We start from the raw sequence: 27,727 nt of genomic DNA on the forward strand, positions 1-27,727 counted from the left end.
CAGTCTGGGAAGGTTGACGTCTCCTTCCCCACTTTGCCCCTCCGTGGGACCCAGTCACTGGTATCTCTGCAGATGGCTAACCCAATTGCCTGCAGTGAACAGACACTCCAGGGGTTTGCACCTGCCTGAATCGCAAGGAAGTCTGCAAGGCCCCCGCAGACTGCCGCTATCTAGCAGGAGGAGATGGTGCCTGACATCTTTGAGTGTTTGATGCAGGTGATGGGAAGGAGGTGTTCACTCAGGCTTAGCCCCGTCCCTGATGGATGCTGCTAACAGAACAGAACAGAACAGACAACTTTGTGAGGTTCTGTCTCTGTTCCTGTCGTCGCCTACAGGAGACGGGCTGTTTTGAGTTCAAACGTCTTTGCTGCTGGAGAATTGCGTCTGAACACCTCTCTGTGTCGGCCCCGCCCTGGAAGCTTCCCGGGTTTGTGAGCCGTGTCGCCGGTGGCCTCCTCTGGTTGCCCAGGGAGACAGGGGGTGTGGCCTCAGAATATCCAGAAGTGAGCGTTCTGCCGTTAAAGAAAAAACGGCTGTTGATCTACCTCCAGGGAACTGCTGCTCTGGTGTGGGCACTCAGGCGACCCTTTTCTCCTCTGTCCCGCGCCCCAGAGTCAGCACTGAGCGCCGCAGTTTGTGCTGGGTCCACACCCCTTAGGAGATCCCCCAAGAATCAGAACTCTTGGGGGATGGGCCCCCAGACCCCGATTGGGAGTGGGGCGGGGGGAAGCTAGGGTTTCATGCAGTTTCACGCAATACTACGGTCCGGGGAGGGCTCCTGCACTGCACCGCAGGGAAGTTTCGCCAAGGCTTGATTTCCCCTCAGCAGAGTGCCCTCTCCTCGCTCACGTATCCCAGAGTCAGCGCTGACCTAACGCAGCTCAGGCACTGTGCACTCCCCTCGAGAAATCGCCCAAGGAGCCGAACTCCTGGGGGATAGGCCCTCAGACCCCGAGTGAGAGTAGGTGCTCTCAGCTCTCAGCAGGGAAGCTAGAGTCTTATTCAGTCTTGGGCCCCGTATGCCCGGGGAGGGTTGGTGCACTGCACCGCAGGGAAGTGTCGCCAAGGCTTGATTTCCCCTCAGCAGAGTGCCCTCTCCTCGCTCATGTATCCCAGAGTCGGCGCTGACCTGACGCAGCTCAGGCACTGTGCACTCCCCTCGAGAAATCACCCAAGGAGCCGAACTCCTGGGGGATAGGCCCTCAGACCCCGAGTGAGAGTAGGGGTTCTCAGCTCTCAGCGGGGAGGCCAGAGTCTTATTCAGTCTTGGGCCCCGTATGCCTGGGGAGGGTTGGTGCACTGCACCGCAGGGAAGTGCCGCGAGGCGTGACTCCCCCTCAGCCCAGTGCCCTCTCCTCACTTGCGCGCCTCAGAGTCAATGCTGACCAGTCGCAACTCGGGGACTGTCCACTCCCCTTGAGAAATCACCCAAGGAGCCGAACTCCTGGGGGATAGGCCCTCAGACCCCGAGTGAGAGTAGGGGCTCTCAGCTCCCAGCGGGGAAGCTAGAGTCTTATTCAGTCTTGTGCCCGGGGAGGGTTGGTGCACTGCACTGCAGGGAAGTGCCGCGAGGCGTGACTCCCCCTCAGCCCGGTGCCCTCTCCTCACTCGGCGCACCTCAGAGTCAATGCTGACCAGTCGCAACTCGGGGACTGTCCACTCCCCTTGAGAAATCACCCAAGGATCCGAAGTCCTAGGGGACAGGCCTCCAGACCTCAGTGGGCGGGAGAGGAGCGCCGGGGATTCAGGGTTGCTGGCAAAGGATTCCCAAAGTTTTATTCAGCCCTATGTCCGGCAGGAGAACGCCACGGCACCCCAGTAGGGGAGGTAGGTCCAGTTTTTAGAAGGTCTCTCCCATGGAGTGTAGTGGGAGGGCCTTTAATTTCTGCCCTTTTGTTCAATTGTGGGGTTCTTGAGCCGGTCTCATGGGGGAGGGGGACTCCCGTCCGCTTGGTGGTGGATTTTGTACCTTTTGTTTGCGTCCTTGTGATCACAACTTGCCTCAGCGGTGTTGATGTGCGTTCTTCAGCCTTCTCTCTTGGTGAGGCTCAAGTCCACCAGGATACTTACTAAATTCCTGTCCCTTAACTCTCCTTCTGGACGGGAGCCTTTGTTGAAAGCTGGCTTCAGTCCGCCATCTTGTCTCTGCCCGAATATTAGTTTTCTTCAAATTATCCCAGAACTCTGTGAGAGAATGATTCATTTTTGCTCTCCATTTCTCTTCCTCTTGGAGAGTTTGAAAGTGTTCAAAAGCTTTATCTTTGATGTCAGAAATCCTTTCTTCTGCTTGCTCCACTCTGTCACTGAGGGATTCTACTGTATTTTTTAGATTTTTGAGGGCTGAAAATTTTTGATTCAGTATGTCAAAATCCTTGGTGATTTTGTCTTTAAATTCCTTGAATTCTTGAGACAACTTTTGAATAACTCCTAGAATTTCTAATTCCAACTTTTCCTCCATTCTATTAATCTTGTTTGCAGTCCAAATTCTGAATTCGATTTCTGACATCTTGGCCGTCTGTTTATGAATGGGATCTTCAGTTCTGTTTGCCATATTTTTTCTTGTGGGGGTTGATCTACTCTGGTTGTTGATGTTACCAGAGTTTTGTTTTTTTTTTTTTTTTTGCTGTTTCCACCCCATGATTATTTTACACCATTTGACTAGATGAGTAGATAAAGAGAAGTTGGGTTGGGGGCTCCAGGAGTAGTGATTAACTAGCCCTTTGCCCAAAAGCTGGGACTAGTATCTGTATCTTTTTCCTTGGAGCTTTGCCAATGACCCATGTAGTGATATGGCCTGAGCAACTGGGGACCTACTTGCTGTGGTGGGGCTAAGTGACTCTGTCTTCTTTTCAGCTAGGCTCTGTCCTACCCTAGTAAATAAGTTTCTCTGGGTTGAAGTCTCAGCTCTGGAGATATACCAACAATTAAGTCACCCCCCCCCCACACACACACAGGCAACAATTAGAACATGAAAATCAAACCTTCCCACAACCACAAACCCAGGGTACCACTTGGATAGTCCTTGGGTGATTGGCCCAGTTCAAGAGGTCCAAATCAATGTCTCAGTCAGCACCTGTCTCAGGTGGGAGTGTTCAAAAGGTCTCTGGCAACTAGATCGCAGGGGTCTACTGGCAACTCAAATACAACTTGCTCTGGTTCTCTGTGAGATCAGGAGGACCCACCCAGGAAATATATTAGTCTGGATGTTGAAGCCTCCTTCCCCCTCTTGCACCTCTGTCACACTCAGTCACTGATAACCACACAGGGCTTTGACACATTTCCCTCCAATGAGCTAATACTCCAGGAAGTTGCACCTGCCTGAATTACAGGGAGATCTATGTATTCTCAGCCAGGCTGTTGATCTCTGCCAGTATCTGGCAGGTGGAGGTGAGGCTTGACAACCTCGAGTGCTTAATGGAGGCTGTTAACTCAGTTTCAGCCCTGCCCCTGATTGATGTTACTGACAGAAGAGAACAACTTTGCAGAATTTGTTTCTGTCCCACCTATATTCCCCTGCAGAAGAGACACTGTTTGAGTTCACAAAACCTGTGACTCAGGTCCTGTCTGTGCTGCTGCCCTGTCTTGACTGCAGTTTGTGTTGGAGTGGCACAGTTAGCTGTCAGTTTCAGCCTCTGCCTGTCCTCTTTTGTCTCAGCTAATGATCCCCTGAGGGCCGGATGCATCTTATTCACAGTTTAGCAGTCCTCTGGGTCAGCCCTGCCCTGAGAATCTGCCGGCTTTGCATGCAAATATTCTAGTCCCCAGCTCCACCCAGGCTGGTACTGCCTCAGCCAAACTCTTTACTCATGGGGCCTGCATTTCAGTCCCAGATCTGTTATGCCAGTGATTTCCATGGGAGAAGATGCCCAGCCTCCTCTAGTTGCCCAGAAAGACAAGGAATGTGACTCCGGAATATCCAGGGGTGAGCACAATTGTTGCCACTGTGGCACCTGCTCTGTGCCTCTGGGCACTGCTGCTCCTCTATGGTTCCCTCTTAGCTGACTGTCCTCTTCTTACTCGAATGCTGCAGAATCAGCACTGACCAGCATAGTCCATGCCTTGTCCACAACTCTCAAGAAAATACCCAAGAATCTGGACTCCTGGGGGACATACCTCCAGACCTCTGAGTGAGAGTGGAGGGGAGTGCTGGGAGTTCAGAAGAGGTAATAACACAGATAGAGAATATATACAGTTTTATATAGTTTTATGCCTGGGAGGAGAGTGCCATGGCACCCTAGTTGGGGAAGTAGGTCCAGTTTTAAGAGGGTCTCTCCCGTGGGATGGGAGGACTTTTGAGCTCTACCTGCTTGTTTGTATGAAGTACTGCGAGCTGTTCTCATGGGGAAGGGGACTACCATCCACTTGAAGATGGATTTTATACCTTTTGTTTGTATCCTTGGGGTCACCGCTCGCCTCAGCAGGGTTGATGTGCATTCTTCAACCTTCTCTCTTGGCTCAGCTCTAATCCTCCAGGTTACTTGCTAAACTTCTGTCCTTTAACTCTCCTCTGGATAAGAGCCTCTGTGGAAAGCTGGCTTCAGTCAGCCATCTTGCCTCGCCCCCCGACCCCCAAAGTGAAAGGTTCTTAATGTAAGGAAGAAAGATTATTGCAAGGCACAAAACAAAGGAAAATGGAATCCCCATTCTGTAGAAATCATGTGGTCTTTATTTCCATCAGGATGCAGGTGGGGTGGAATCAAGAAAGGAATTCCACACGTGGATTGTGGTGGAATTGTGGATTGTGGGGAGGTACAGGCCAGTGAATTTTATTTTCCTTTAACTCTCACTTTATTTTGAAAATTTACTGTATTAGATATTAGGCCGGTCTCAGAGACTCACACCTGTAATGTGCTTTATTTTTTTGATCCAGAGTCTCACTATGTCACCCTCAGTAGAGTGCTGTGGCATCACAGCTCACAGCAACCTCAAATGCTTGGGCTTGAGCCATCTTCTTGCCTCAGTCTCTATGCAGTTGGGACTACAGGAGACTGCCACAATGCCCACCTAGCATTTCTATGTTTAATAGAGATGGGGTCTCACTTTTTGCTTAGTCTGGTCTTGAACTCTAGAACTCAGGTGATCCACCTGTCTAAGCCTCTCACAGAAGCTAGCATTAAATGCTAAGCCAACATGCCTGGCTTAGATGCATAGAAATGTAAAATGTTAAATTCAAGAGAGCTTCTTCCAGTAAAGTCCCAAGGGCCTCACTTAGCTGATCATCTTACTCTCAGAGCACTGATGTTTCATGTCTTCTCTCCTTTATTACTTCTAGCTTGTTTTCTTCCACATCTCCTTATTCCAATAAATATAATTCCAAAAAAGAAATGGGCAAAGTTTTTTTTCTTTATTTGACTTCTTGATATTTAATTTTTCCATCCTTCTTCCTTTTGGAAGCCTTTCTATTTAATGTTGCTTAGGGATTTTTTGGACTTCTAAGAACATAGTGCTTATGCAGAATAATCAGGACACTCAGTAAATAGGTTTTATAAATAATCAATAAAGATTAGAAAAGCAATAGGTTATAGTTGTTAAGGAAAACACACATGTGGATACACACATACACACACACACGTGCAGTTAGACATTTGTGTTTATACACACAGACCTTCACTGGAAGAATAAATAAACATCAGCACCATGGATCACTTCTGCTGACCCAAAGGGTCAAGCCAGAGCATTTAGAAAGGGTAGTCCCTTTCTTTTCTTTTCTTTCTTTCTTTTTTTTTTTTTTTTGAGACAGTTTCACTTTGTTGCACTTTGTTGAGTGTTGTGGCCTCACAGTTCAAAGCAACCTAAAACTCTTAGGCTCAAGGAATTGTCTTGCCTAAGCCTCCACAGTAGCTGGGACTATAGGTGACTGCCACAATGCCTTGCCTGGCTGTTTTTTTTTTTTTTTTTTTTTTTTTCCTTTGTTTAGAGATGGAGGCTCACTCTTTCTCAGGCTGGTCTCAAACTCATTATCTTGAGCAGTCCACCCACCTCAGCGTCTGAGAGTCCTGGCATTACAGATAGAAGACACCATGCCCAGATTTGGGAAGTTCTTCCTTACCATTTTCTTTAAATTTTTATTTTTAACTTGTGGTATAATTTAAGCCTACTTTCATATCTTTTAATTTTATATTTTTATGATGCATTATTTCTTAAAAATTAAAAAATAGGGTGGCGCTCATAGCTTAGTGGGCAGGGCGTCCGTCCCATGTACCAAGGGTGTCGGGTTCAAACCTGGCCCCGGTCTAACTGCAACAAAAAAATAGCCAGGCATTGGGTCAGGCACCTGTAGTCCTAGCTACCTGGGAGGCTGAGGCAAGGGAATCACCTAAGCCCAGGAGTTAGAGGTTGTTGTGAGCTTTGTCACGCTATGGCAATCTACCAAGGGCAATATAGTAAAACTCTATCTTTTCAAAAAAAATAAAATAAATAACAAAAGACCCACAATTTTTCAGTACCAAGGAAGGGCAAGTAAATAATAACAAGATGAAAGCAGGGCCAAGCATTCCCTGGCACTGTGGGCCCCGTTCCTTCAGAACCAAGCACTTTCAGGGACCCTGGGAGATATGCTAATTTAAAGAAGGAAAATACCTGCAAACCAGCTTGGTTTATATCTGTATCTATGACTACGTGTTTGAAAATATGTTTTTAATAATTTTTGAACAGAGGAAGTACCCACAGAGGTAAAAGTGCATGTGACGGTGATATGATTGGTGGAAACTTGGCAGCGGTATAGAAGATCCTCGGTGGAATTGTGCTGAGGGAGAGAATCCTGACCTCAAAAGGTGTATGCCATAGGATACCATTTCTAAATTCTAGAAAATGGAAAGCAACAGGGACAGAAAGTAGATCAGTGCTCATGTAGGGCAGCATTAGGGAAGGAATCTGATGAAGAATCAGAAAGGGCCGTCCAGAGGCCTTTGTAGCAGTGAGGTTCTTTATATTGATTGTGGGAATGTTTTCCAGGGAGCATAAAATACCCAAGTGTGTCTAATTGCACACATTAAATATGGTCACATGATTGTGCATTAGTTATCCTATGGTTAGAAGAGACTAAGAGGGTACAGCCAAGAGAACAGGTATGGAAGCTGCAAACTCACACAAGGGTGACATAAATCTGGGACATCCTGGAATCAGGAAGAGGATGGATGATATGGAACTGCCACCTCAAAACTTCCTTGAACTTCCTTACAAAAAGATTCTGTATATCAAGCTGATAAGGAGCAGGGTTTTCTGTTTCCTTGGGGACAATTTTTCTAGAAATAGATTTCTGTGAATAACAGAAAAGGTGGAGCTTCCACTCCCAGGTGGCACCTGTGGGTTCTGCTGTGTCCATGTGGCAGCAGCAACAGCAGCAGAAGCCACAGGCCAGGCCTGAGCAGCAGCTGCTGGGTTTACACCCTCTTGGGGGGTGAAAAGGAGATTTTTGTCTCACTACCCCATGGGCCTGGAGCACTGTGGGTGCACCCAGGCTGCTGTCATAGGACTGACAGAAATAATCAGCCTCATTGTCACTCTGGAGTCCCGTGATTGTCAGGGAGCCTGAGCTGCTAGACTTGCAGGCAGAGAATCTGTCAGGGACCCCTGACAATCTATTGCTCTTACCATAGATGATGGATTTAGGGGCTGTTCCCTGGAGCTGCTGGTACCAGTTCACATAAATACCACACCCGATGTTGCTGCTGCTTCCCAAGCAGGAGATGGTGACCATCTTCCCCAGGGATCCAGACATCGATGACGGCTGAGTCTGCACAGACTGGGCCCAGGACCCTGGAAGGGTGAGACACAGACATGGTGATTCTGGGTCTGGAGAGAAAAGAAGACAGCAGGGGCCCAGGGTCTCCCCAGGGCCCTTCTCCTGGCCCATGTCTGGTCACCTGTTCAGTGAGTCAGGAGGGTGAGGAGGAGATGGGACCAGGTCATGGTGGAGACTGTCCTGAGTCCTGATTTCTGTGCCCACAGCTGAGGCACAGCTCCCCCAGGTCTGACTGTCTCCTTTTCATACCTTGAGAAGGGAGGCCCCATTCTCCATGCAAATGATCCCCCAGCTTTCTGATCCCACCCTGGGCTGTGGTCAGGCCCCTCTGCCTGAGTGTCAGGGGTGGGGCTGTTTGGTCCCAGGGGGTGGGTTGGTCAGAACTGTGATCCTGAGCAGAGGGCACCAGGCACACCAGATGGCTGATCCCAGCTCTGCTCACACCCAGACCCCCAATAACAGACCTCCAACTCCCCCTGGTGCCCAGACCCTGCTGATACAGGATCATGTGACAAAGTGATCACAGCCTCCCAGAGCCAACATTCCCCACACTGCTCTGTTCACTACATTCAGGACTTGGCTGGCAGCCTCCACTGTGTCCTCCCCAGTTGCTCAGAGTCTTCATGGTCTACAGGGCTCCTCAGGGTGAATCTGTCTCTGGCTTGCTGGGCTGATTTTTTGTTGGGACTGAGGTGGGGTCTTGATACACAGTCCTCATAGGGCAGAGTCAGGTTAGATCAGTGACAGGCTCCCATGGACACCCTTCCCTGGCTGCACTCCAAGACAGGTTCTTCCCTTTCATGCATTTCCTGTCTGGTGGCCAGAGTTCTCCTCCAGCTTTGGATCCCACAGCAATGAGGACAGCGAGTGATCTTCTCTGTAGGGATGGTAATGTGCTGGGGGCAGCTGAGCATGCATTCCAGAGAGTTCTGCGGTGGAAATCTTCACTGTCTTTACTTCTATTCACTTGAACACAACAATCATCGCTGCACTTTGACTGGTAACTGAGCTAGAAATCTGTTACAAGCAAAAAACACGGTATAAGAGACTAAGTGACATTATTTGAAGTATTTTTTTAGGACCAGTCATGGTGGTAAACACAGTAACATTGGAGATGTTACAAGGTAAATGTTAAAATTACTTGGACCTGGTTCCAGAGGAGCCTGAATCGTGAGAGCCTTTGGGATCAACAGCTCGAGATAGAGAGTGAAGGAAAAACATGGTTTGTACTCAGGAATGAGTGCTGGCAATCTGTTTTTTTTTGTTTTTTTTTTTGAGACAGAGTCTCCTATTGGCATGCCTGGTAGAGTGCCATGGCATTGTGGCTCACAGTAACCTCAACTCCTGGGCTTAAGTGATTATCTTTCCTCCACCCCACAACTGAGGTTGCTGGGACTACAGGAACCTGCCAGAATGCCCGGCTATTTTTAGACACAGGGTCTCGCTCTGGCTCAGGCTGGTCTTGAATTTGTGAGCTCAGTCAATAATGTATTGCACCCCCCCCCCGCCGAGTGCTTGGATTACATGCGTGAGCCATTGCGCCCAACCTGTCAATATGTGTCATAAGGAGAAAAAATTAATCTCTGTCCTGAAAAAACATGCTTTTTATGTTGTTTTGTCAAAAAAATCCATCTTCTGCAAAAGGATAATCCCATTTCCTAAAATTCTAAGAAGGAACAAATGTTTGTGTATGCCTAGGAAAGTGCTTTCAGTCTATGCAGCAGACTGTCACCATGTTTTATTTTGGGAGGTCACCTGCCTTAGAGAAGGACAGCAGCACTGTCAGCTTGACATCTCCATTGCTGAGTTCATCACACTTTGGTCTCGTTACTGTGATTTTTGTGAAAGTTTTAATGCATGATGTTTTAAAAATAGGTTAATGAATATGTAAAGCACTCACCTAAATAAAATAGGTCCATATACCTACATGAAAAGATTCCTTTTACTTATGTGTGAATGTCGAACACATCAGTCATGGCGGTTGTGTTCATAGGCATAATTCTTGCATATATTTGCATTCATAAGCATAACATGATTTTCAGTCACGTTTATTCTTTTAACAGGAAGTTTTGACATTTGACTGTGTTTAAAGCACTATGAGATATTTTGTGATGTTTTATTCATTATCATGTAGAAACAGGTGCTTGCCACCTGTGTTTCATCAGCATTGCTTTGTCTTTGATGATGCAGTGTGAATTTCCAGTGAATTGTATTGTCCTTTAAATCTCACTTTATTTTTATTTTTAAAATTTACTCTGGTAGGCTGGGCTGAGTGACTCACGCCTGTAGTATTTTTGTTTCCTTCTTTCTTTGTTTCTTTCTTTCTTTCCTTGCTTCCTTCCTTTCTTACTTTCTTTCTTGACAGAGTCTCAGTATGTCACACTCAGTAGAATGCTGTGGTGTTATACCTCACAGCAACCTCAAACTTTTAAGTGATTCTCTTGCCTCATCCTCCCAAGTAGCTGGGATTACAGGCACTCACCACAACACCTGTGTTTTGTTGTTGCTATTGTTGTAGTTGTCATTGTTTGGCAGACCTGGTCCAGGTTCTAACCTGCCAGCCTTAGTGTATGTGGCTGGTGCCCTAGCTGCTGAGCTAGAGGTTCTGGGCCTCACATTTGTATTCTTAGCTCTCTGGGAGGCTGAGACAAGTGGATTGCTTGACCTTACTAGTTTGAGAGCAACTTGAGCAAAAGCAAGATCCTATTTCTACTAACAAATATATTAAAATTAGCTGGGCATTGTGGAGGTCACTTGTAGTCCCAGCTTCCCTGGAGGCTGAGGCAAGAGAATCTCTTGAACATAAAAGTTTGAATTTTCTGTAAGCTATGATGATGCCATGGCAGTCAACCCTAGGGCAACAGAGTGAGACTCTGTCTCAAGAAAAAAATAACTCTATTTATTATTATTTTAGAGATAGTATCTCGCTCTACAGGCTGCAGTGCACTGGCATATCATAGTTCGTTGCAGCCTTGAACTCCTGGCCTCAAATGGTCCTCCTGCCTCAGCCTCCCAAGTAGCCAGGACTGCAGGTGCCTGCCATCATTTGTAGTTAAGTTTTTATTTATTTATTTATTTATTTATTTATTGTAGAGACAGGGTCTCCCTGTGTTGCCCAGACTGCTTTAGTTACTCTTGGCCTCAAGTGATCCTCCTGCCTTGGCTTCTCAAAGTGCTGGAATTACTACTCTCACTTGAATAAACAGGGCTTTACCTCAACTGAGCACTCTCTCACTCACAGGACAAGGCTGCCTGTGGTCTCCTCGGAGCCCATGGGCACTTTCCTTACTGGTATTTGCCCTCAGCTGTCCAGCTGAGGACAGAGCGAGGACATGGTGCATGGGTGACTCTCTCCCAGTTCAGGCACCTTCTGGGCCCAGCATCATGTGGCCAGCACAGTGAAAGGCAGGTCTGCTTTTGGCAAATAATTATGAGCACTTATCTTGTGTTTGGTGCTTTGTTTGGCAAAGGATGTATCTTGCTGAACTAGCCAGCCTTGTTCCTGCCTCCATGGGGAGCTGCCTCTTGTGCGGACACATGGGGGTGTGAGTCACTCCTGGGTGTCCCTTCATGTCCTTCACCCTTATGGGCAGGGTGGCTAGTGGGGCCACTGTGGCACTCAGGGTCCCACAGGGGATGGAGGTTGGTAGGATCACAGAGCAGGAGGGACGAAGGAGCTGAGGGAGTAAGTGTTGGGTTAAAGTGAAGGTGATGAGAACATCATGAGCGATGAGATTTGGGTGGGGGTGGTGATCAGGGACTGAGGGGTTAGGATTCAGAAAGGAGCAGGCGCTGTGCAGGGCTGGTGTTCTAGTAATCCAGGAAGAGGAACTGTCAGATGGGGGAGCTTGCTGACTGGGGGTGCTGATCCGCCTTGGTTGCTGGGCTGACGGGAGGACGTCTGGAGCCCTGCCCTAGAGGGGTGGCAGGAGGAATGCAGGACACTGAGAGGAAACACCCACCTCCCTTCAGGACAGACTGGAGGAGGAGTTTGAGATGGAGACCTCCTCATTGTACACGCCCTTCTGTGAAATGTCATCAGACACAAACTTGTTAGTTTGTAAATTCCTGTCAGAACATAAACATAATATAAACATAATGTTTTTGGTTTAATTAACCTGCAAGATATCAGCCAGTATATCCCTAACCCATGAAGTTTTCTATTTTTTTTTTTTTATTGTTGGGGATTCATTGAGGGTACAATAAGCCAGGTTACACTGATTGCAATTGTTAGGTAAAGTCCCTCTTGCAATCATGTCTTGCCCCCATAAAGTGTGACACACACCCCTTCCTCCATCCCTCTTTCTGCTTCCCCCCCCAATAACCTTAATTGTCATTAATTGTCCTCATATCAAAATTGAGTACATAGGATTCATGCTTCTCCATTCTTGTGATGCTTTACTAAGAATAATGTCTTCCACTTCCATCCAGGTTAATACGAAGGATATAAAATCTCCATTTTTTTTAATGGCTGAATAGTATTCCATGGTGTACATATACCACAGCTCGTTAATCCATTCCTGGGTTGGTGGGCATTTAGGCTGTTTCCACATTTTGGCGATTGTAAATTGAGCTGCAATAAACAGTCTAGTACAAGTGTCCTTATGATAAAAGGATGTTTTTTCCTTCTGGGTAGATACTCAGTAATGGGATTGCAGGATCAAATGGGAGGTCTAGCTTGAGTGCTTTGAGGTTTCTCCATACTTCCTTCCAGAAAGGTTGTACTAGTTTGCAGGTCCACCAGCAGTGTAAAAGTGTTCCCTTCTCTCCACATCCATGCCAGCATCTGCAGTTTTGAGATTCTGTGATGTGGGCCATTCTCACTGGGGTTAGATTATATCTCAGGGTTGTTTTGATTTGCATTTCTCTAATATATAGAAATGATGAACATTTTTTCATGTGTTTTTTAGCCATTCGTCTGTCATCTTTATATAAAGTTCTATTCATGTCTCTTGTCAATTGATATATGGGATTGTTGGCTTTTTTCATGTGGATTAATTTGAGTTCTCTATAGATCCTAGTTATCAAGCTTTTGTCTGATTGAAAATATGCAAATATCCTTTCCCATTGTGTAGGTTGTCTCTTTGCTTTGGTTATTGTCTCCTTAGCTGTACAGAAGCTTTTCAGTTTAATGAATTCCCATTTGTTCATTTTTGTTGTTGTTGCAATTGCCATGGCAGTCTTCTTCATGAAGTCTTTCCCGAGGCCAATATCTTCCAGTGTTTTTCCTATGCTTTCTTGGAGGATTTTTATTGTTTCATGCCTTAAATTTAAGTCCTTTATCCATCTTGAATCAATTTTTGTGAGTGGGGAAAGGTGTGGGTCCAGTTTCAGTCTTTTACATGTAGACATCCAGTTCTCCCAACACCATTCATTGAATAGGGAGTCTTTCCCCCAAGGTATGTTCTTGTTTGGTTTATCGAAGACTAGGTGGTTGTAAGATGTTAGTTTCATTTCTTGGTTTTCAATTCGATTCCAAGTGTCTATGTCTCTGTTTTTGTGCCCGTACCATGCTGTCTTGAGCACTATGGCTTTGTAGTACAGACTAAAATCTGGTATGCTGATGCCCCCATCTTTATTTTTTTTTTAGAAAGAACTGCCTTAGGTATACGGGGTTTTTTCCGGTTCCGTACAAAATGCAGAATCATTTTTTCCAAATCTTGAAAGTACGATGTTGGTATTTTGATAGGAATGGCATTGAATAGGCAGATTGCTTTGGGAAGTATAGACATTTTAACAATGTTGATTATTCCCGTCCATGAGCATGGTATGTTCTTCCATTTGTTAATATCCTCTGCTATTTCCTTTCTGAGGATTTCATAGTTTTCTTTATAGAGGTCCTTCACCTCCTTTGTTAGGTATATTCCTAGGTATTTCATTTTCTTTGACACTATGGTGAAGGGAGTTGTGTCCTTAATTAGCTTCTCATCTTGACTGTCATTGGTGTATACAAAGGCTACTGACTTGTGGACATTGATTTTATATCCTGAAACATTACTGTATTTGTTGATGAGTTCTAGGAGTCTTGTGGTTGAGTCTTTGGGGTTTTCTAAGTATAAGATCATGTCGTCAGCAAAGAGGGAGAGTTTGACCTCCTCTGCTCCCATTTGGATTCCCTTTATTTCATTGTCTTGCGTAATTGTATTGGCTAGAACTTCCAACACTATGTTGAATAGTAAAGATGACAGAGGACAACATTGTCCGGTTCCAGTTCTAAGAGGAAAAGCTTTCGGTTTTACTCCATTCAGTAAAATATTGGCTGTGGGTTTGTCATAGATACCTTCAATCAGTTTTAGAAATGTTCCACCTATGCCTATACTCTTCAGTGTTCTAATTAGAAAAGGATGCTGGATTTTATCAAATGCTTTTTCTGCATCTATTGAGAGGATCATGTGATCTTTATTTTTGCCTCTGTTAATATGGTGGATAACATTTATGGACTTGCGTATGTTAAACCAGCCTTGCATCCTTGGGATGAAGCCTACTTGATCATTGATGAATGACTTTTTGATGATAAGCTGTAATCTATTGGCTAGGATTTTGTTGAGAATTTTTGCATCTATATTCATGAGTGAGAGTGGTCTGAAATTCTCCTTTTTGTTTGGGTCTTTTCCATGTTTTGGTATCAGGGTGATGTTTGCTTCATAGAATGTGTTGGGGAAGATTCCTTCTTCCTCAATTTTTTGGAATAATTTCTGCAGTACAGGAATTAGCTCTTCCTTGAAGTTTTGATGGAATTCTGGAGTGAAGCCATCTGGACCAGGGCATTTTTTGGTTGGAAGCTTTTTTATTGTTTCTTTGATCTCAGTGCTTGAAATTGGTCTGTTCTGGAGCTCTATTTCTTCCTGGCTGAGTCTAGGGAGAGGGTGTGATTCCAAATATTTATTCATTTCCTTCACATCGCCAAATTTTTGGGCATAGAGTTTCTGGTAGTATTCAGAGATGATCTCTTGTATCTCTGTGGGATCAGTTGTTATTTCCCCTTTATCATTTCTGATTGAGGTTACTAGAGATTTTACTTTGCTATTCCTCGTTAGTCTGGCCAATGGTTTATCTATTTTATTTATTTTTTCAAAAAACCAACTCCTTGTTTCATTAATTTTCTGAATGATTCTTTTGTTTTCAAGTTCATTGATCTCTGATTTGATTTTGGATATTTGTTTTCTTCTACTGAGTTTAGGCTTATTTTGTTCTTCTTTTTCTAATTCCATAAGATCTCTTGTGAGATTGTTGATGTGCTCTCTTTCTGTTTTTCGAATGTAGTCATCTAAAGCGATGAATTTTCCTCTCAAAACTGCTTTTGCAGTATCCCACAGGTTTTGGTAGCTTGGATCTTCATTGTTGTCATGCTCAAGGAAGTTAGTGATTTCCTGTTTTATTTCTTCCTGCTCCCATCTGTTATTCAACAGAAGATTGTTTAATTTCCATGCCTTTGGGTGGGGTCGAGCATTTTTGTTAGAGTTGAGTTCCACCTTTAGTGCCTTATGGTCTGAGAAGATACAAGGTAAAATTTCAATTATTTTGTTTCTGTTGATATTTGTTTCATGTCCCAGGATATGATCAATTTTGGAGAATGTTCCATGGGGTGATGAGAAGATTGTATATTCTTTGTCTTTGGAGTGTAGTGTTCTATATGAATCTATCAAGCACAGTTGTTCTAGGGTCTCATTTAAATCTCTTATATCTTTGTTTAATTTCTGTTTAGAGGATCCGTCCAGCTCTGTAAGAGGAGTGTTAAAGTCTCCTGTTATTCTGGTATTATCAGATATCATATTGCTCAGACTGAGTAAGGTCTGTTTCAAGAATCTGGGAGCATTTAAATTGTGTGCATAAATATTTAAAATTGAAATGTCTTCTTGTTGTATTTTCCCTTGACCAATATAAAGTTACCATCTTTGTCTTTTTTGACTTTAGTTGCTTTAAATCCACATGTATCTGAAAATAAGATTGCAACTCCTCTTTTCTTCTGAATTCCATTTGCCTGAAAAATTGTCTTCCAACCCTTGACTCGGAGCTTTAATTTGTCTTTTGAAGCCAGGTGTGTTTCTTGCAGACAGCAAATGGATGGCTTGTGTTTTTTAATCCAGTCAGCCAATCTATGTCTCTTCATTGGGAATTTCAAGCCATTAACATTTCTTGAGATAATTGATAAGTGTGGTCGTATTCTATTCGTCTTATTTTGTGATAGTCCATTGCTTAGTTTTATCTTTTGCATCAGTGTGGAGGTTAGGTTCTGTCCTTTAATTTCTGAGTTCTTATTTTGCTGCTGATCCATTGTGGTGGTCAGTGTGCAGAACAGATTGAAGTATTTCCTGTAGAGCTGGTCTTGTGTTGAATTTCCTCAATGTTTATATATCCGTAAATGATTTGATTTCTCTGTCAATTTTTAAGCTTAGCTTAGCAGGGTAGAGAATTCTGGGCTGGAAATTGTTCTGTTTAAGTAGATTGAAGGTAGGTGACCATTGTCTTCTTGCTTGGAAAGTTTCATTAGAGAAGTCTGCGGTCACTCTGATGGATTTGCCCCTGTAGGTCAACTGTTGCTTACTCCTGGCAGCTTGCAGAATCTTTTCTTTTGTCTTGACTCTGGACAGGTTCATCACAATGTGTCTTGGAGAAGCTCAGTTAGAGTTGAGGCCACCTGCGGTCCGATATCCCTCTGAAAGCAGTGTCTCAGAATCTTTGGTGATATTTGGGAAATTTTCTTTTATAATATTCTCTAGTATGGCTTCCATTCCTCTGGGGCATTCTTCTTCACCTTCTGGGATTCCTATAACTCGTATGTTGGAACGCTTCATAAAGTCCCATAATTCTGATAGTGAACATTCTGCTTTCTCTCTCTTCTTTTCTGCCTCTTTTACTATCTGAGTTATCTCAAGAACTTTGTCTTCTACCTCTGAAATTCTTTCTTCTGCATGGTCTAACCTGTTGCTGATACTTTCCATTGCATCTTTAAGTTCCCTATTTGACTGTTTCAGCTCCTTCAGCTCTGCTATATCCTTTTTATATTCTTCATATCGTTCATCTCTTATTTGATTCTGTTTTTGTATTTCCTTTTGGTTATTTTCCACTTTATTAGCAGTTTCCTTCATTGTTTCCATCATTTCTTTCATTGTTTTCAACATGTGTATTCTAAATTCCCTTTCTGTCATTCCTAACATTTGTTTATAGGTGGAATCATCTGCAGAAGCTACGTCATTGTCCCTTGGCGGGGTCGTTCTGGAGTGGTTCTTCATGTTGCCTGGAGTTTTCTGCTGATTCTTCCTCATGAGTGATTTCTTTTATCTGCTTCCTTGCTCTAATTTTCCTTTCACTTCCTCTTTCTCTTTAAGTTCTCGTGCCTGTGGACGTTTTTCCACAGTTTTAGTCCTCCTCTTTAGGTCCAGAAGTCTCTCGCTGACTCCCTGTATCCTCACAGGGGTGATGATAGGCAGATCCCACCAGCCAGAGATGCCTGGAGTCCTATCTCCCCAGACTCACGGTGCCCAGATGCAAGGAAGCTGTTATTCGACTGCCATCTTGCTCTGCCTCCAGTTTGGCTTAATAATTAAAATTCAATAAATCTAATACACTATACATTAACGAAAAAGAAAGGTATATGATAATCTCAAAAGCTGCAGGAAAAGTATTTGATAAAATTCATCTTCCACGCATCATAGAAACTCTTAAAAACTAGTAATAAAATGACATGTCATCAATCACATAGGGCCATCTAAAAAATACCTACAATATATCCTTGGACCTCTGTACTTTTTGGGAAAAGACTGAATGATTTTCTGTAAGAATTGTAGTAATATGAGAGAATGATGGGAAGATGGCGGACTGAAGCCAGCTTTCCACAGAGACTCCCATCCTGAAGGAGAGTTAGGGGATGAAAATTTAATAAGTAACCTGATGGATTCGAGCAACACCAAGTGAAAAAGTTGAAGAACGCACATCAACCCCGCTGAGGAGAGCTGCAACCACAAGGAAACAAACAAAATGTACAAAATCCATCACCAAGTGGACGGAAGTCCCCACTCCCCCACCTGATCAGATTAAGGTCCCCACAAACAAAAGGGCAGAAATCAAAGGCCCTCCCACTACGCTTCACAGGAGAGACCTACTACAAACTGGACATAACTCCCTTACTAGGATGCCTAGGCATTCTCCTGCCAGGCTTAAAACTGTATAAATCTGTAAATATCCTTTGCCGGCAATTCTGAGATCCCAGCACTTCCCTCCACTCTCTCTGAGGTCTGAAAGCCTGTTTCCCAGCATTTCGCATTCTTGGGTGACTCCTAAAGGGGAGAGGACAGTCCCTGAACTGCGGCTGGTCAGCGCTAATTCTGGGGCACGGGAGAGAGGTGAGGACAGTCAGTGGAGGGAGACCCTCACCAGGGCGGCACTTCCCGCAGGCGAGGTGCAGCAGCCCTCCTTGGGCAACAATACAAATAGGCATATAACTGAGTCAAACTCTGTGACCTCACTACCAGCTGCTCTGAGCTCCCTGCTGTTCTAAGCTCCTGGCACAATCCCAGCCCTCGCTGTGTGGTCCGGAGACCTGAGCGCCTGCCATGTGGCCGGGCAGGGAACTGGGGGGAGCGGAGTCTGTTCGCTGCCCAGCGGTTCTGGGCTCCAGCTGCTCCCCCCACCGCACCCCCACTCTGAAACCTGAAGGCTTGAGCTGCAGCTGTACAACTGGGCGAGAGACTGGGAGAAACTGAATTTGCTCGTTGCCAACTGGGCTCCCTGCAGCTCTGAGCCCTTGCTGGCTCTAGGCTCCCAGCGCTCCCCCCACCTCACTCTGTGGTCTAGAGACCTGGGCACCTGCCGTATGGCCGGGCAGGGAACTGGGTGGAGCCAAGTCTGTTCGCTGCCCTGCGGATCTGGGCTCCAGCCACTCCCCCCACCCCACCCTCACTCTGAAGCCTGGAGGCTTGGGCTGCGGCGGTACCGTGGAGCCAAAGATTGGGAGGAATTGAGTGAGCTTGCTGCTGGTGGTTCTGAGCTCCCAGCACCTCACCCCACCCTCACTCTGGGATCTGGAGGCCTGTCAAACTGGAGTCCAGATTCTTGAGGGATTTGTCAGGGCGTGGACAGTGCCCGAACTGTGGCTGGTCAGTCCTGACTCTGGAACACAGGAGTGAGGCTGGGGGAGACCCACATCAGAGCGGCAGTTCCCTGAGGCGTCTGTAGCCATACACCCTGCTTCCCTGGGCAATCAGAGGAGGCCACCCCTGAATATAGGATTTGCCTGAGGTGACTCACAGACCCTGGAAACATCCAGGGTAGGGCCGACTCAGAGAACTGAGACTTCAACCCAGAGTAAGTGCTTCACTGGGGTCAAACAGAATCCAGCTGACAATAAGTCAGAACCACTCAGCCCCACCACACCAGTCAAGGCCCCAGTCTCTCAGGCTACAACACTGAATGGACCCTCAAAAGAACCCTAGGGGAAAAATCAAAGGGAGTAAAACAACCATGGGGTGGAATCAGCGGAAAATCTCCGGTAACATGAATAACCAGAATAGATCAACCCCCCCCAAGGAAAGAAATGGTGGATGTAATTGAAGATCCCATTCATAAACAACTGGCAGACATGTCAGAAATCGAATTCAGAATTTGGATTGCATACAAGATTGATAAAATGGAATTAAGAATCCGAGGAGAAATTCAAAAGTTGTCTCAAGAATTTAACAAATTTAAAGACAAAAACACCAAAGACGGGGGGGCGCTTGTGGCTCAGTGAGTGGGGCGCCGGCCCCATATGCCGAGGGTGGCGGGTTCAAACCCAACCCCGGCCAAACTGCAACAAAAAAATAGCCGGGCATTGTGGCGGGCACCTGTAGTCCCAGCTGCTCGGGAGGCTGAGGCAAGAGAATCGCGTAAGCCCAAGAGTTAGAGGTTGCTGTGAGCCATGTGACGCCACAACACTCTACCCACGGGCGTATAGTGAGACTCTGTCTCTACAAAAAAATAAAATAAAATAAAACCACCAAAGACTTAGACACACTGAAGCAAGAACTTGCAGCCCTGAAAGATATGAAAAATACAGTAGAATCCCTTAGTAACAGAATGGACCAAGCAGAAGAAAGGATTTCTGACATTGAAGATAAAGCCTTCGAACACTCCCAAAATCTCAAAGAGGAAGAGAAATGGAGAGCAAATATGGATCATTCTCTTAGAGAGCTCTGGGATAATTCGAAGAAGGCAAATATATAAATAATAGGAGTTCTGGAAAACGATGAAGTGGCCTTGCTGGGCACAGAGGCCCTTCTGCATGAAATTATGAAAGAGAATTTTCCAGACACGCCTAGAGATCCTGAAATTCAGATAGCAGATAGTTTCAGAACTCCAGCACGACTCAACCCCAATAAGTCATCCGCCAGACATATCATAATTAGCTTCACTAAAGTCAACATGAAGGAGAAAACGCTGAAGGTTATCAGGCGAAAGAAAGCCATTACCTACAAAGGTAAGAACATTAAAATGACTGTAGATCTCTCTGCTGAAACTTTTCAAGCCAGAAGAGGGTGGTCATCGACTTTTAATCTCCTAAAGCAAAATAACTTTCAACCCTGGATCTTGTACCCAGCTAAACTGAGTTTCATCTATGATGGAGAAATTAAATACTTTAATGACATTCATATGTTGAAGAAATTTGCCACAACCAAACCAGCTCTTCAGGATATTCTCAGACCTATCCTCCATAATGACCAACCCAGTCCTCTACTACAAATGTAAACTCACTCAGAAACTTTTGATCAAAATCAACTTCTACAATGGTGAAAAGATTAAAATTATCCACTGGAATTTTGAAAAACTCGATACCCAAAATTTCACCAAACTTATCATTAATCTCCATTAATGTGAATGGCTGAAACTGTCCTCTAAAGTGACATAGATTAGCTGACTGGATACAAAAACTCAGACGAGATATCTGTTGCTTACAAGAGTCACATCTTAACATAAAAGACAAATACAGACTCAGGGTGAAAGGATGGTCATCCATATTTCAGGCAAATGGTAACCAGAAAAAAGCAGGTGTTGCAATTTTATTTGCAGATAGAATAGGCTTTAAACCACCAAAGTAAGGAAGGACAAGAATGGTCACTTCATATTTGTTGAGAGTAATACTCAATATGATGAGATTTCAATTATTAATATCTATGCACCCAATCAGAATGCACCTCAATTCATAAGAGAAACTCTAACAGACATGAGCAACTTGATTTCCTCCAGCTCCATAATAGTCAGAGATTTTAACACTCCTTTGGCAGTGAGGGATCGATCCTCCAACAAAAAGCTGAGTAAAGAAATCTTAGATTTAAACCTAACCATCCAATATTTAGATTTAGCAGACATCTACAGAACATTTCATCCCAACAAAACTGAATACACATCAGCTGATACTTCTCATCAGCTCACGGAACTTACTCCAAAATCAGTCACATCTTAGGTCACAAATCTAACCTCAGTAAATTTAAAGGAATAGAAGTTATTCCATGCATCTTCTCAGACCATCATGGAATAAAACTTGAGCTGAGTAACAACAGGAATCTACATACTCATACAAAAACATGGAAGTTAAATAACCTCATGCTGAATGATAGCTGGGTCAGAGATGAGATCAAGAATGAAATTGGCAAAGTTTTGGAACAAAACGATAATGAAGACACGAACTATCAGAACCTCTGGGACACCGCAAAGGCATTTCTAAGGGGGTAATTTATAGCGCTGCAAGCCTTCCTCAGGAGAATCGAAAGAGAGGAAGTTAACAACTTAATGGGACATCTCAAGCAACTGGAAAAGGAAGAATACTCCAACCCCAACCCAGTAAAAGAAAAGAAATAACGAAAATCAGAGCAGAACTAAATGAAATTGAAAAGAAAAGAACAATACAACAGATCAATAAATCAAAAAGCTGGTTTTTTGAAAAGGTCAAAAAAAGAGATAAACCATTGGCCAACCTAATCAGGAAAAAAAGAGTAAAATCTCTAATCTCATCAATCAGAAATAGCAAAGACAAAATAACAACAGACTCCTCAGAAATCCAAAAAATCCTTAATGAATATTACAAGAAACTTTACTCTCAGAAATATGAAAATCTGAAGGAAATGGACCGATACTTGAAGCTCGTCACCTTCCAAGACTTAACCAGAATCAAGTGGAAATGTTGAACAGGCCCGTTTCAAGTTCGGAAATAACATGAACCATACAAAACCTCCCCAAAAAGAAAAGTCTGGGACCAGATGGATTCACATCAGAATTCTACCAAACCTTTAAAGAGGAATTAGTACCTATATTACTCAAACTGTTCCAAAATGTAGAAAAAGAAGGAAGACTCCCCAACATGTTCTATGAAGCAAACATCACCCTGATCCCAAACAGGAAAAGACCCAACAAGAAAAGAAAATTATAGACCAATATCACTAATGAATATAGATGCAAAAATATTCAACAAGATCCTAACAAACAGAATCCAGCAACATATCAAACAAATCATACATCATGATCAAGTTGGCTTTATCCCAGGGTCTCAAGGCTGGTTCAATATACGTAAATCTATAAATGTAATTCAGTACATAAACAAAGTAAAAAACAAAGATCATATGATCCTCTGAATCGATGCAGAAAAAGCTTTGGATAACATCCAACATCCCTTCATGATCAGAACACTTGACAAAATCGGTATAGAAGGGACTTTTTTTTTTTTTGGGCGGGGCTGGGTTTGAACCCTCCATCTCCGGCATATGGAACCGGCGCCCTACTCCTTGAGCCACAGGTGCCACCCAGAAGGGACATTTCTTAAACTGATAGAGGCCATCTACAGCAAACTGACAGCCAATATCATATTGAACTGAGTTAAATTGGAATCATTTCCACTCAGATCAGGAACCAGACAAGGCTGCCCATTGTCTCCATTGCTTTTTATCATTGTAATGGAAGTTTTAGCCACTGCAATTAGGGAAGAAAAGGCGATCAAGGGCATCCACATAGGGTCAGAAGAAATCAAACTTTCGCTCTTTGCAGATGATATGATTGTATATCTGGAAAACACTAGGGACTCGACTACAAAACTCTTAGAAGTGATCAAGGAATACAGCAACGTCTCAGGTTACAAAATCAACATTCATAAATCAGTAGCCTTTATATATACCAACAATAGTCAAGCTGAAAAAAACAATTAAGGACTCTATCCCATTCACAGTAATGCCAAAGAAGATGAAATATTTGGGAGTTTATCTAACAAAGGATGTGAAAGATCTCTATAAAGAGAACTATGAAACTCTAAGAAAAGAGATAGCTGAGAATGTTAATAAATGGGAAAACATACCATGCTCATGGCTGGGAAGAATCAACATTGTTAAAATGTCCATACTACCCAAAGCAATATATAACTTCAATGCAATCCCTATCAAAGTTCCACTGTCATACTTTAAAGATTTTGAAAAAACAATACTTCGTTTTATATGGAACCAAAAAAAAAAAACCTCGAATAGCCAAGACATTACTCAAAAATAAAAACAAAGCAGGAGGAATTACGCTTCCAGTAGATGTCTGGAACAGAATAGAGAACCAAGAGATGAACCCACCTACTTACCATTATTTAATCTTTGACAAGCCAATTAAAAACATCCAGTGGGGAAAAGATTCCCTATTTAACAAATGGTGCTGGGTGAACTGGCTGGCAACCTGTAGAAGACTGAAAGCACTAACCAAGATAGACTCTTACTGGATTAAAGACCTAAACTTAAGACATGAAACTATAAAAATACTAGAAGAGAGTGCAGGGAAAACCCTTGAAGAAATTTGGTTGGGTGAGTTTTTTATGAGAAGGACCCATTGGCGATTGAAGCAGCTTCAAAAATACACTTTTGGGACTTGATCAAACTAAACTGCACAGCCAAGAACACAGTAAGTAAAGCAAGAAAACAGCCCTCAGAATGGGAGAAGATATTTGCTGGTTATGTCTCTGACAAAGGTTTAATAACCAGAATCCACAGAGAACTCAAACGCATTAGTAAGAAAAGAACAAGGGATACCATCACAGGCTAGGCAAGAGACTTGAAAAGAAACTTCTCCGAAGAAGACAGGCGAGCAGCCTTCAGACATATAAAAAAATGCTCATCATCTTTAATCATCACAGAAATGCAAATCAAAACTACTTTGAGATATCATCTAACTCCAGTGAGACTAGCCTATATCACAAAATCTCAAGACCAGAGATGTTGGCGTGGATGTGGAGAAAAGGGAACACTTTTGCACTGCTGGTTGGAATGCAAAAAATACATCCCTTTTGGAAAGATATATGGAGAACACTTAGAGATCTAAAAATAGATCTGCCATTCAATCCTGTAATCCCTCTTCTGGGCATATACCCAGAAAACCAAAAACCAAATCATAACAAAGATATTTGTACCAGAATCTTTATTGCAGCCCTATTCATAATTGCTAAGTCATGGAAAAAACCCAAGTGCCCATCAATCCTCGAATGGATTAACAAATTGTGGTATATGTACACCATGGAATACTATGCAGCCTTGAAGAAAGATGGAGACTTTACCTCTTTCATGTTTACCTGGATGGAGCTGGAACATATTCTTCTCAGTAAAGTGTCTCAAGAATGGAAGAAAAAGTATCCAATGTATTCACCCCTACTATGAAACTAACTTAGGACCTTCACATGAAAGCTATAACCAAGTTACAACCTAAGAACAGGGGGAAGGGGGAAAACGTGGGGAGGGAGGGGGGAAGTGGGTCGAGGGAGGGGGATTGAAAGGATCACACCTGTGGTGTGTCTTACAAGGGTACATGTGAGGCTTGGAAAATATGGAATGTAAATGTCTTGGAAAAGTAACTAAGAAAATGCCGGGAGGGCTATGTCAACTAATGAGGTGAAAATGTGTCAAATATTCTATGAACCAAGTGTATGGTGCCCCATGATCATATTGATGTACACAGCTATGATTTAATAAAAATAAATAAATAAATAAATAAAAGAATTGTAGTAATATATGTCATAGCTTTTATAATAATGTAAGAAAAAATAAGCATAAAGAATAGAAGGAAATGAAGTGAAATTGTCTTTATTTGATGAAAATATTATTGCAATCATAAAAAATAGAAAGGAATACTTCTATGCTTCTATGGGAAAACTAGTAGAACTAATAAGTAAATATAGTAAAGTTATATAAGAAGTGTAACATTGCAGATTTTATTTAAAAACAATTATCATTCATCATGTTTGGCACACTTTAAATGCCTAGTAATAGATCTTCAAAAACCAAAAAGATAGCATGGGCCTCTATGCTGAAAACTACAAATAATTGTTAGAATTAAAACCTAGGGAGGCGCCTGTGGCTCAGAGGGCTAGGGCACCAGCCCCATGTGCCAGAGGTGGCAGGTTCAAACCCAGAACCACCCTGCCAAAAAAAAAAAAAAAAACTGTCAAAAAAAAAGATAATTTTAAATAGATGGAGAGGTAAAATACATTTATAGATTGAAGGAATAAATATTGCAAAGACATTCATTCTCCCTATGAGATCTAAAAATTAAGTTCATGACCTCATCCTAGAAAAAGTGCTACATACCTCGTTGGCGAATATCACTGTGAAGTTCTCCTCTTGGGAATCTGTGCACTGATGCCAGTGCCTACTCCACCCTACAAAGCAATTTTGGAGCTCTTTCTGGAATGGCCATTAGAGCTGACATCCTGTATGTCTTGAATGTCACCAAATGTCTTCCTTTCCATTTTTTTTAATCTTCAGGTAAAGAAAAAAGTCACAGGGAACTATATCAGGTGAGCAGGGAAGGTGTTAATACAGTTATTTGTTTATTGGATAAAAACTCCCTCGTAGACAGTGCTATATGAACAGGAGCATTGCTGTGATGCAAGAGCCACATCTTTCTCATGCTAAGGTTTTCAGTTCAGATTTTCCAAACTGTAAAAGTGTTCCCTACTCTCTACATCCAGGCCAGCATATGCAGCTTTGAGAGTTTGTGATGTGGGCCATTCTCACGGGGGCACTTAGGTGATATCTCAGGGTGGTTTTGATTTGCATTTCTCTGATGATTAGGGACAATGAGCGGTTTTTCATATGTTTGTTAGCCATTCATCTGTCTTCTTTAGAAAAGGTTTTATTCATGTCTCTTTCCCAGTGGAGTAAGTCTCCCTAAGAATGGATTCACAAGGTGCGGTATATGTATGTCATGGAATATTATTCAGCCATTAAAAAGATGGAAACTTTACATCTTTTGTATTAACGTGGATGGAGGTGGAATACATTCTTAGTAAAGCATCACAAGAATGGAGAAGCAAGAATCCAATGTACTCAATTCTAAAGTGAAGGCACAGATGAGCTAATACAAGGGAAGGAATAGGGGAATGAGGGAGCAAGGAGAGGGTAGGAGGGAAGACTGTGGGGTCATGGTGTATGGCATACCTCTTGGGGGTGGGCTAAAATTATAAGAGAAACTTTACCTAACAAATGCAATCAGTGTACGTTTATATCCTCAATGAATACCAAACAATAATAAAAAAAAAAAAAAAGATTTTCCTAACTGTTTCTCTATTGGTCTTTACTTGGTCTGCTGTGCTTCTCACAGTCAGCTACCAATTTTGATGTACAATGCAACGGATTTTTGCAGTCTTTTCATCATTAGTTCTGCTTGTTACTGGCCACCCTACACTCTCTTCATCAGAGACACTTTTTCTTCCTTCTGAAAAATGTTTAATCCGAGCACTGTGCCATGGAGACATTACAACCACTACAAGGCGAGAAATGTGTACAAACCTGTCCGAGCCACAAATATCAGATCCCAGTTCTAGAAAACTGTAGTCAGAAGGAAGATTCCTTAAAGCCAACACTGACAGAAATCTGGAATCTACATTTCTTTTTGTATTACTCTAGCTCTCTTTCTAAGGGAAAAAAAAAACTATTTTAAGCAAAAGAGTATGTGGGGTAAACTGTGCTCCTGGTAAGATTACTCATTCTGTAGAAGAGGAATTTCCGAACTGACAGTTCTGAGGGGGTCCCGGTGAGGATCAAAGTTATGCATAAGTATGGGGCGGCGCCTATGGCTCAGTCGGTAAGGCGCCAGCCCCATATACCGAGGGTGGCGGGTTCAAACTTGGCCTGGGCCAAACTGCAACCAAAAAATAGCCAGGCGTTGTGGTGGGTGCCTGTAGTCCCAGCTACTTGGGAGGCTAAGGCAAGAGAATCGCTTAAGCCCAGGAGTTGGAGGTTGCTGTGAGCGGTGTGAGGCCACGGCACTCTACCAAGGGCCATAAAGTGAGACTCTGTCTCTACAAAAAAAAAAACAAAAAAGTTATACATAAGTAAAGAAGTTCCAGACACACACAAATACCAAGGGAGGAGAATGTCTCCCCGCAGTACCCAAAATCTGAGCATGTGGAGTGAGTGGCCGAGTGTATGGATTTCGAGGAGTAAATAAATAACTCTGCTAAGAGTACATGCCAGGGAAGGTGGCCTGAACTTCCCAGAAGGCTCCGCCAGGGAAACAGGAAGGCGCCAGGAGAGGCACAAGGTCAAGTCCTGGTTGAGAATAGACTGAGCAGGAAGCCGCTGGGTAATAGAAGGGGTGTGTCAGGGCCCTGAGAGGCCTGGGAAGCAGCCCCGCCGCGGCCCCCCCACCTCCTTTGCCGGCCTTGGACTGAGTGCCAGGGCCTGCCTCTGGCAAACGCTTCATTTCCCTTCCGTCTGGGCCCGCGCAGGCCCCCACATTCGGGGCTTCAGCTTTTGGACACAGCACCACCTGCCTCTGTTTCAGGTCCCCCCGCCCCCGCTTCGGCTTGGCGCCCTGGGACTCCTTCCCTCCAGGGCCTTCAGCCTGGCCCCCTGCCTCCCACCCGCTTCTTTTACCTGCTCCAGGAGCGGGCGCGGGGCGTCCAAGCCCGGGCGTGTCGTCGAGCGCACAACGCGGCGCCGCGGGTACACAACCTTTCGCGTCGCCACTGTGCTCTCCTGCGTGGCGCAGGGC

General features: G+C 43.9%; 1 long non-coding RNA gene across 1 annotated transcript; it reads right to left on the reverse strand.

Annotated features, from left to right (window-relative positions):
• Positions 1-4,357: 4,357 nt before the first annotated feature.
• Positions 4,358-27,672, reverse strand: LOC128579545 (uncharacterized). Its single transcript, XR_008378189.1, has 3 exons — positions 27,610-27,672; positions 7,594-8,761; positions 4,358-4,521 (listed from the first exon to the last, which is right to left on the reverse strand). It is a non-coding gene; the product is annotated as an uncharacterized LOC128579545 (long non-coding RNA).
• Positions 27,673-27,727: the final 55 nt, after the last annotated feature.

This window comes from Nycticebus coucang, unplaced genomic scaffold (assembly GCF_027406575.1).
Source record: "Nycticebus coucang isolate mNycCou1 unplaced genomic scaffold, mNycCou1.pri scaffold_75, whole genome shotgun sequence".
In the NCBI taxonomy this organism is placed as follows: domain Eukaryota; kingdom Metazoa; phylum Chordata; class Mammalia; order Primates; family Lorisidae; genus Nycticebus; species Nycticebus coucang.